Genomic DNA, 9,715 nt, shown 5'->3' with positions numbered 1-9,715 from the left:
AGGCAAGCACCTCTCCATCCAGGATTTCTCCCTCGACCGGCGCCCTGGACTTGACGCCCAGGGAAGCTTGATGAAGATACCGTCGCCGGCCTTCAAGTAGGCGCCGGGCTGGGGCTCTTCGGAGCCTGGTGCTGCAGCAGCGGCGGAGGGATCGGCGGTCGGTGCAGCGCCTGGCGCTCCTGCAGCCTCGGGGCCATCAGTGCGATCGCCGGATTCCTCGCCAGCTTCTGCGGCGGCAGCTTTGGCGGCCTCTTCGCCGGCGGCATCATCAGCACCGACTTCTCCTTCGGTTTCCATCGGCTCCGTGGCAGATGGATCTGCCGAACGGAAAAAGGAGAAAAGTCAAGCAAATATCCAAACAGAAGATCAGAAGAAGAAGAACCCAAGGGAAGTTTTCAAGCAAGAAGATTACCTGTGCTAGGATCTGCGGTCGCGGTCTCAACCGCCGGAGGATCGCTGGTGCCGTCCCTTGCCGGAGAACTGTCCCTTGCCGGAGAGTTCTCCCTTGCCGGAGAGCGCTCCCTTGCTGGGGAATCCTCCCTTGGCGGTGTAGTCGAAGCAGATGGCGCTTCGGGAGCGGCTTCCGGGTCCTCCTGATGAGGCTGCTCTGCTCCTACACAAACCAGCAGTTGAATATCAGCAAAGGAAAGAGCAACCATGCGCGCCTGACAGCATGAAGTAAACCATATACTTACGTGGGGGGCTGCGCTGGGGGCTGCTTTGAGGAATGGTTGTCGGGTCCGACAAGGTGGTCTCGGACATGTCCTCTGCCGTCGCGGTAGGTTCGTCCTCGATGACAATCACCGGGACCTTGGCTCTCTTCGCCGCTCTCTGGGCCAGCGTCCTGAAAAGGAATGGGTTCAGAGTGAAGCAAGTCAGATACAAGACAAAGCAACAAGATTGAAGAATTACAAGAACACCAAAGAATCTTACTCTTCTTCTTCCTCGTCGGAGCTGAGCACGGAGAGATCGAAGTCCGGCTCACCTCCGGTGCGGCGAGGCGGAGGAGTGGGTTCCCTTGCCTGCTTGGCAGGGGCAGTAGCAGTGGATCGGGAAGACCCCGCCCCAGTTGCCGCAGCGGCGTGAGGCGCTCCCGCGGCAACAGTGCTTGCCGCGGTAGAGCGTGTCGCGCGGCTCGGCGGCTGTTGACTCGTTTGCCACCCTGCTACATCCCCGGCCCTGCGGAGACGCCTCCTTGGTGCAGCTGGGGGCTCCGCTTGCGGCAAGCTGTCTGAAGGTTCGGGCCCGACAAGATCCCCCTCGCCGGGCTCGCTCGGCTCGTCTTCAGGCCCGACAAGCTCTTCCTTGCCGGCAAACTCCTCGCGCTCGGCAAGGCTTGCCGCCTCTGCTGCCTCTGCCTCCTCCACAGTGAACCCGAACTCGCCCGCGGCAGCTGCTGCCGCGACCTCTTCCAGCCTGGTGGCGATGCGCTGCATCTCATCATCAGTGGTGTCGCGGGTGAGGCTCTTCTGTTCATCAGCGCGGACCGGCACTTCTACCAAGTCGTCGAAGAACGCCCGCACGATGTCATCCGCAGGTTCTTGCCAAGTTGGGGCGATTCCGTGCGAATCGCACAACGGCATCATTGCGCGGATCCGGTCGAGCGAAGAATTGTTGCACAACGGAACAACACCCCTCGGCAACATGAAGGGATGCTGAGGATCGCGTTTGAACAGCTCCAGGAGCATCGCATCCAGCTCCAGGACGGTGAAGTTGAAGTTGAGGCCCGGGCGAAGCCTCATGATATCCGTCGAGTTCTTGAACTCCCAGGCGGGTCTCCCCCTCTCCTGCAGGGGGGCGATGCGGCGGCGAAGAAAATCTGCGCCAACGGCGCCTACGGTGAGCCCGACAAGCCTGAGGCGAAGGATCCGGGTGACGGCGATCTTCAGCCTGTCGTCTTCCGGGGCCACGTTGCTCCAATCGTTACCACGCACTATTGGGGCTTGGCGCAGGGCAGTAAATGGCTGCGGGTTCTCCTCGACGATCCAGCACCACTCTGCTCTCCACTCCTCCCACTTGCTGCGGAGCTCACCCTCCAGATATGCTTCCTTCTTGCCGACTCTTGAGATCCAAGCGATCCCGCCGGCAAGAGGCTCTCCTCTCTCAACCCGAGGCATGAAGAAGTGGCGGAAAAGAGCTACGTTTGGATGGACTCCGACAAAGTTTTCACAGAGATGTGTGAAAACTGCCATGGTCAGAACGGCGTTGGGGGTGAAGTCAAGGAGGCGGAGCCCGTAGGTGTTCATGATGTCGCAGAAGAATTCCGAGAAGGGCGGACAGAGCCCGCAGTAGAAGGACAACACGAAGAAGGGGTACCCGCTTGGAGCCAGTTCCAAAGCGGCAGCCGGGAGTACCCTCGTGCGCGGATGCGCTCGCGTCTCCGTCGACCAGAAGAGGTAGTAGTACTCCCTCAGCTCCTGCGCACCAAGCTGAGGGGAGAAGATCGCCCGCTCCTTCCGCAGCGCCGCGAGCCGCTGCGCCTCGGCCGACTTCACGCCCTTCCCCTTGTCAGCTTTTGGAGCCATGGCGGAGGTGCTGGGGGAGATCGACGGCATTGGTGATGCTGGTGGCAATGGGGGGCGGAGCGCTGCTCTCTTTCTGCTTCGAGAAGAAGGGGGGGAGCGGCGGAGATTTTTGGAGTTAGAGCAACAACCGGCGAGATGGGCGAACTGCCCCTGTTTCCCCTGCTTATAAAGAGGGAGGAGGCGGACGTTTCGTCCTTCCGAATAAAGAAACCACCCACGATCTCTCCCACGACGCCGCATTCAACGCGTGCCGTTTAGGGTGGGCGCGGTGGATACGGAGTAAGATACGGCGTAACCCAGGCCGCGTGTGCCCGTGCCCTGTTTTGGGCCTGGCCCAACAGCGCTCGGCACCGTGTCTGGCCCAGGCCCGGGGGCTCCTGTTGGTGTACTAGAGTAGGGGTACCCTAGTATCCCGAACTTGTGCACGGGCAGTTGCAGCGCCCCGCGGCAAGGCTTGCCGGGTGACCGCCAAGGTCCTCCGTGGCTCCTTTGAAGCCATTCAAGAACAAAGTGTTCAAGTCAAGAAGACAAGGCCCCGGCAAGAGGAGCTTGCCGGGAAGGCCAACCAAGGCATCTCAGGGAACTTGCCGCGACGCGCCACGCGTCCCGGCAAGGCCCGGTAAGCGACAAGCTTCCGGGCGCGACAAGACAACGACCGCGGCAAGGCGCTTGCCACGGCAAGCGGCCACTCCGTACCCACGCTCCAGCACATCCACCAACGTGTCGCCCTGGGGCCTTCCCATGCGCGCGTGGCGAGAGGCTGTGCAGCCAGCGGTGCGCGGTGGCATGCGACGCTGACAAGGTTGCCATCATGGCAAGCGGTGGCGTCCCTGATGGTCCTTTTCTGGACTGTTTGGGCGACGCAGACGAGCATTTAATGCGTTTGTCCCCTGCCGTCAGGGTTAGGTAGGATGCACTGTACAGGTAGCTGTACCAACCACCTCTCTTTTTACGTTTTTACCCTTGTTTACGTTGCCACCTGTCGGTGACCCCTTGAGCATATAAAAGGAGGCCCATGCGCAATGTAGAGGGGGGTTTTCGGCTCACTTCGAAACCAGAAACATACTCACGCTCGGTCTCGTTAGCAGCTCGAGTGTACTGTAGCACTCAGTGCTCCCGAGCAAGAACACAATACAATCAGACTAGCAGCAGTAGGAGTGTTATCTCTCCAGAGAGCTCCAAATCTGGGTAAACTGCTCGTGTGCTTCGCCTCGATCTGCTCTTTGTGCGACCTCCGCCCCCCGCCGAACCGAAAGGGGCTCGGTCCGTCGGTTTCCCCGACAACCTCCTCCCACATCCGAGGACTGCGGGCTTCATGCCACACGGCTCTCCATTCTAGTGAGTTTTCTGACCATCACCAGATGTAGTTTTCCTAGTGTACTCATGGGAGGATTTTAAGTCATCGTGTGTGTTTAATCAGGAGTACGTGGTGATGGCGGAGCACATCGACTGTCCGGCTCCATTGCCAGAAGATCCAGCAGACGCTCTCCTGACGGAGATGCTAGTCCCGGTGCCCTACAAGGTGCCGAAAAAGAAGGCCGAAAAGAAGGCCTCGGGACCAGGAAGGGTCTCCGGCGTAAGGTCGTACCAGACGCCTCGTCCGGAGACGACGAGGCACACTCCTCCCCTGAAGGGGAGGAGGAAAAAGAAGGGGCCGCCCCACCTGAGGAGGCCGAAGGGCCCAAGAGGTTGACCCAGGAGACCAGGAAGGGTCCCCAGCGCAAGGCCGTCGTAAGCTCGTTGTCCGAAGACAACGAGATGGATTCCTCCCACGGAGGCAGGGGAAACACGAGGAAACTCCGCCTCCCCGCACTGGGGATGAGAAGAAAAGGAAAGCCACCCCAGAGGGGGAGGCTAGGACGCCCAAGAAGGGAAAGGCATCCCTTCCGGATTACTCCACCACAGCCGCCTACAGCGAGGAGGAGTGGTTGCCCAGGGGGAAGCCCCTAGTAAGATCGTAAGTATCCGCACTCTGTTGTATTTTAGTGCGACTTCGCTTCATAGTCTGTCATAATGACGAACACGTAAATGCAGTCCGGCCAGGGTCCATCCCGAGGTATCCTCTTCGGATGGGTCTTTGAGTCATTCGGTGATGAACTCGCTCCCAACGGCCAGTTCCCCTTGGCCCGCGGATGACACGGAGGTGTTGTCCCAAAGGCTCCCAGAGCAGGGGGGCGACTTTGGAGACGCCCCAAGGCGAAATTCCAGACGCTGGGCACACGGGGCGTAAGATCCCCGCGGATTGTGCTGACGGGAGCCGCAGCAAGCCGGGCTCCCAGCCGGACACTATACCAGAACCCCCAAAGGTTCCGGATTTGGGCAGGCAGCCCCTCGCCAAGGAGGGCGAGCCGTCCGTGCTGACAACTTCCGTTACGCCAGAGGCGTCGGATAGTCTGCTGGAAACGCTTCGCAGCGCTTCCATAAATGAAGAGCACCGTAATCTTATGAGTGCGGTGATTCTGAGGGTTCGGTCCGCCAAGAGCGGGTTAACCGAAGCCTGCACCAGCCTCCTGATAGGCTTTGAGGTAAGTAATCAAAAATGTGTGGAATTATCACCCGATAGGTATTAGCCCCTAATACTCTGTTTGGTGTTCAGGAAGAAAAGCCAAACGGAGGGTCAATTATAATCCGCAGGAGTCTAATAGTAAGTATTTGTGTGAATAAGCAGGCAGTGCTACTGGTAGCTATTGCCCGCACAACGGAGGTCTCCGGACTCAAACGGGACCTGGAGCAGGCCCAGGGAGAGCTCAGCCTCACAAAGAGGAAGCTCGAAGAGAACAAAGGTGAGTGATACCCCGTTCACATATCACAAAGAATGGAAAAAATTGGTGATGCTAAAAAAGCATCATGATTTTGTAATAGGGGCCACGACCGAAGTGGCATCCCTGAAGAAAGCGCTATCCAAGGCCGAAAACAAGGTGGCCATGGAGCGCGTTGAGCGTGAAAAGAAAAATGCTAAGGTGGGCGAGGTACAACAAGAGCTCCAGGAGCTCAGCAAGAAGTTCGAGTCCTTGGAGCGTGACCTCGAGACGAAGGAGTCTGAGCTTGCAAAGGCCCTTTTGAGCATGAAAGACGCCAAGGCCGAAGCCGAAAAGGCCCAGCAGGAAATCCATGCGGCCAAGAAGATAGCGGTGGGCAAGACATTCTTTATGCAAAGCAAGCATGTGGAGGAGGCATTTCTTTTACTTAGCCGAATTCGGAGCTCTCTAGGGCCATTCACAGATCTGCCACATAGTGTATCAGATGTTGTAGATTTCTACCATGCCGAGGAGGGGAGCTCAATGGAGAAGCTGTTCTGGTCCCAGTATGCTGGAGCCGAACACCCGATGCCTCTGAGTGACCAATTGAAGTAATTGGTTGAACTCCACAGAGAGGCCAAAGTGGCTATGAAAGATTTCATAGTCCGGATGTGGCCTGGTGAGCCCCTGCCCGCCAGCTACTTCGGCCTGATAAAGCAGATGGTAAATGCCTGTCCGCGGCTTGAAGTGATCAAGAGATCCGTTTGCATTGAGGGTGCCCGCCGAGCCTTTGCCCGTGCAAAGGTGCATTGGGGCAAGCTGGATGTGGAGAAGCTGGTGAAGGATGGACCGCTGGAGGGCAAGGCGCATCGCTGTCCCGAAAAATACTATGATGGCATTATGAAAGGCACTCGTCTTGTGGCCGATGAATGTACCAAGGACACGATCTTTGAGTGAATGTACCTCTGTCGTTTTTGTAATATCAAGACGAAGTTATTTGCGCTATATAGCGCTTTGTTGATTTAAAATACTACCTTCTGTGCGGTTGTTTATAAAATTCTGAAAGTAGGCCTGTCGTCGGCTTCCGCCCCCACGTAACTAGTACTGGGGTGTTCGTGGAAAACCCAGACATTCTTTATCCAAATATTTGGTCCCTGAAGGAGGTGTTTGGCGCGGCGAACAAGGCAATCAGACTATGCGGCTTTATAACTTTCACTTAGCCATAGAAGTCTACAATTTTAAATTTCGGCGAAGCCCCTAGAATTCGGAAAGCCGAATTGGGGCGCTATATACGCCTAAGTCGGATGAGGCCGATTCATCGCCTAAAGAGGAAAAAATCTTGAAGGATTTTAAGACATCTCGAACAGTGACCAGCTCTGGCCGCATCATGCAAGTCAGTTTTTGGCTTTCTCTACTGAGGTGCTCGTCCGGAAGAACCGGGACACAATCGCAGTAGTTCTCCCTGCGCAACCTTAGCCGATATAACGGAACGTAAGGTACCAAAACAAGGGAGCCGGGAAAACCCAACTATTGACCCAAGACATGATTCGGAGCTGTTATAAGTTCGGGGTGCCACACTGTCAAAAACTGAACGTACCAAGGTGTACGGATGCAATATTAAATAAGCATTTATATGAAAAACGTGCAGATAGGAATAATAAGTTGACGCTATATATTATCTCTCATTGATGGATGATACGTCTAAGCGTATGTTTACAATGAATGCGTTAAGCAAAAGAAAATAGGACTATTTGATATGTCCTATCCAAGGGCGGGCCGCATGTAGGTATATAAAACAGGTATAATGATAGTGAACAGATTCCACCTGGGTATTCCCTTTGTGCGCAAAGCCTTTGGCCTCCTTGGTTTTCTCTCCTATGAAAGTCCGGTAATCCGGCTCTTCTGAAGAGGCTGCCCTAAAGCTGGGTCCTGAAAGATAAAAAGGGGTTATTAAAGTATATTGCAGCTGTACCGCACTGTTGACTGGGTCACTATTGCGCCTCCACCTATGCCCATGGTATTTTGAGCGCGTAATTGTGTATGCGCGGCATGAATGCTGCCTTGATGGGGCTGGAGCGGAGGCCGGACTGCTAGTCGCGCTTTTGGCGTGCCTGGCGATCCTATTGCGGGGTACTCTGGACTCGCTTGACGGTTCGGGGTTGTTGTCTCCAGATTGGTGGTTTGCCGGAGAAGGCTGCTTTGTACTTCTGCTGCGAGGGCTGCAGTATGCTCTTCTGTACGGAGAGAGCGGTCCATGTTTTCGTTGACTGTTATGACCCTGCGAGGCCCTGCCATCTTGAGCTTAAGGTATGATAGTGTGGTACCGCATTGAATCAAGCGAATGCGGTTCGTCCAAGCAGTGCATGATAACCACTACGAAAAGGGATGATGCCAAAGATTAACTCCTCACTTCGTAAGTTATCCGGAGATCCGAAGACCACCTCCAGTGTTATGGAGCCCGTGCAGCGGGCCTCTACCCCTGGAATTACACCTTTAAAGGTAGTTTTTGTGGGCTTGATTCTTGAAGGGTCGATGCCCATTTTGCGCACTGTGTCCTGATAAAGCAGGTTCAGGCTGCTGCCACCGTCCATAAGGACTCCTGTGAGGTGAAATCTGTTAATGATTGGGTCTAGGACCAATGTGGTTGAACTGCCGTGATGGATGCTGGTAGGGTGATCCCTACGATCAAAGGTGATCGGACAGGCTGACCATGGGTTGAATTTTGGGGCAACTGGCTCCATTGCATAGATGTCCCATAGTGCTCACTTCCGTTCCCTCTTGGGGATGTGGGTGGCGTAGATCATATTCACCGTTTTCACCTGGGGAGGAAATTTCTTCTGTCCCCCCGTGTTCGGACGCCGGGGCTCCTCGTCATCTTCGCTGTGCAGCCCCTTGTACTTGTTCTTGGAGTTTATTTTACCGGCCTGTTTGAACACCCAGCAGTCTCTGTTAGTGTGGTTTGCTAGCTTATCCGGGGTGCCGTGAATTTGGCACGAGCGATCAAGTATCCGGTCCAGGCTGGACAGCCCCTTATTGTTTCTTTTGAATGACTTCTTCCACTGATCGGATTTTGTGTCACTGAATCTGGCGTTGACTGCCGTGTCTTCGGTGTTGTCGCCGTTGTTCCGTCGCTTATGTCTGTTGCATCGTGGCTTGCTGTTATTGTCACAGACATCTGAAGTACCGAAATTTATTGGCGTGGTGCTACTGCAAGCCAACCAACTGTCCTCGCCCGCGCAAAAGCGGGTCATGAGTGTCGTGAGGGCCGCCATGGACTTTGGTTTTTCCTGGCCGAGGTGTCGGGCGAGCCACTCGTCGCGGATATTATGCTTAAAGGCCGCCAAGGCTTCGGCGTCCGGACAGTCGACAATTTGGTTCTTTTTTGTTAGGAACCGAGTCCAGAATTTCCTGGTCGATTCTCCGGGCTGTTGGGTAATGTGACTCAAGTCATCAGCGTCCGGTGGTCGCACATACGTGCCCTGGAAGTTGTCAAGGAACGCGTCTTCCAGGTTTTCCCAACTATCGACGGAGTTTGCGGGTAGGCTATTGAGCCAGTGTCGGGCCGGTCCTTTGAGCTTAAGGGGAAGATACTTGATGGCGTGTAGATCGTCACTGCGGGCCATGTGAATGTGGAGAAGGAAATCTTCGATCCATACTACGGGGTCTGTTGTGCCATCGTATGATTCAATGTTTATGGTTTTAAACCCTTCTGGCAATTCATGATCCATCACTTCGTTAGTGAAGTAGAGGGGGTGTGCCGCACCTCTATGCCGGGCAATGTGGATGCGCAGTTCGAATGAGTCTGGTTGGTTGTATTTGGCCCGGTCGGACTTGTTGATAGGGTATCCGGCATGACGGTCAGCGTCACGTGTTGGGGCGCGCCCCCGCGATCCGTAGATCGATCTTGGTTGTCCTGCCTTGTTTTCCAATATATCTTGCAGGTCATGCCTATTTCCCCGGGACGTAGTGTATTGGCGTGGGCATGCGGGCTGGTATTCGGGATGATACGCCATTTTATCCCGGCCATGAGGTGGCCGGTCAGCCGTGTGGCGCTCGAGTCCATATTCCTCGGCTGCCAGGACTTCAGTCCATTTGTCTATGAGCAGGTCTTGATCAGCTTGGAGCTGCTGCTGCTTCTTTTTCAGGCTCCTCGCAGTGGCCATAAGCCGGCGATTGAAGCGCTCCTGCTCTACGGGGTCCTCAGACACGCCGAACTTGTCGCCGCCGAGGCTAATCTCGCCTTCGGAGGGGGGCTTTTAGTTGTCCTCATCCGGGTATCCATCCATTGCCTGTTCGTCTAGGCTGACCTGCCGGTCCTCCTGTTCGGCCTGCTTGAAGGCAGGCTGATCGGGGTTGTATTCATCTTCGGCAGCATCCGGATTGTTTTTGTCTCCTGTGCTGGTATTTCTCTGGCGGGGCTTGGAGCGGCGCCGATGATTCCCATGCTTTGCT

The sequence above is a fragment of the Triticum dicoccoides genome, chromosome 6B (assembly GCF_002162155.2).
Source record: "Triticum dicoccoides isolate Atlit2015 ecotype Zavitan chromosome 6B, WEW_v2.0, whole genome shotgun sequence".
Taxonomy (NCBI): domain Eukaryota; kingdom Viridiplantae; phylum Streptophyta; class Magnoliopsida; order Poales; family Poaceae; genus Triticum; species Triticum dicoccoides.
This window is presented reverse-complemented; position numbering follows the sequence as displayed.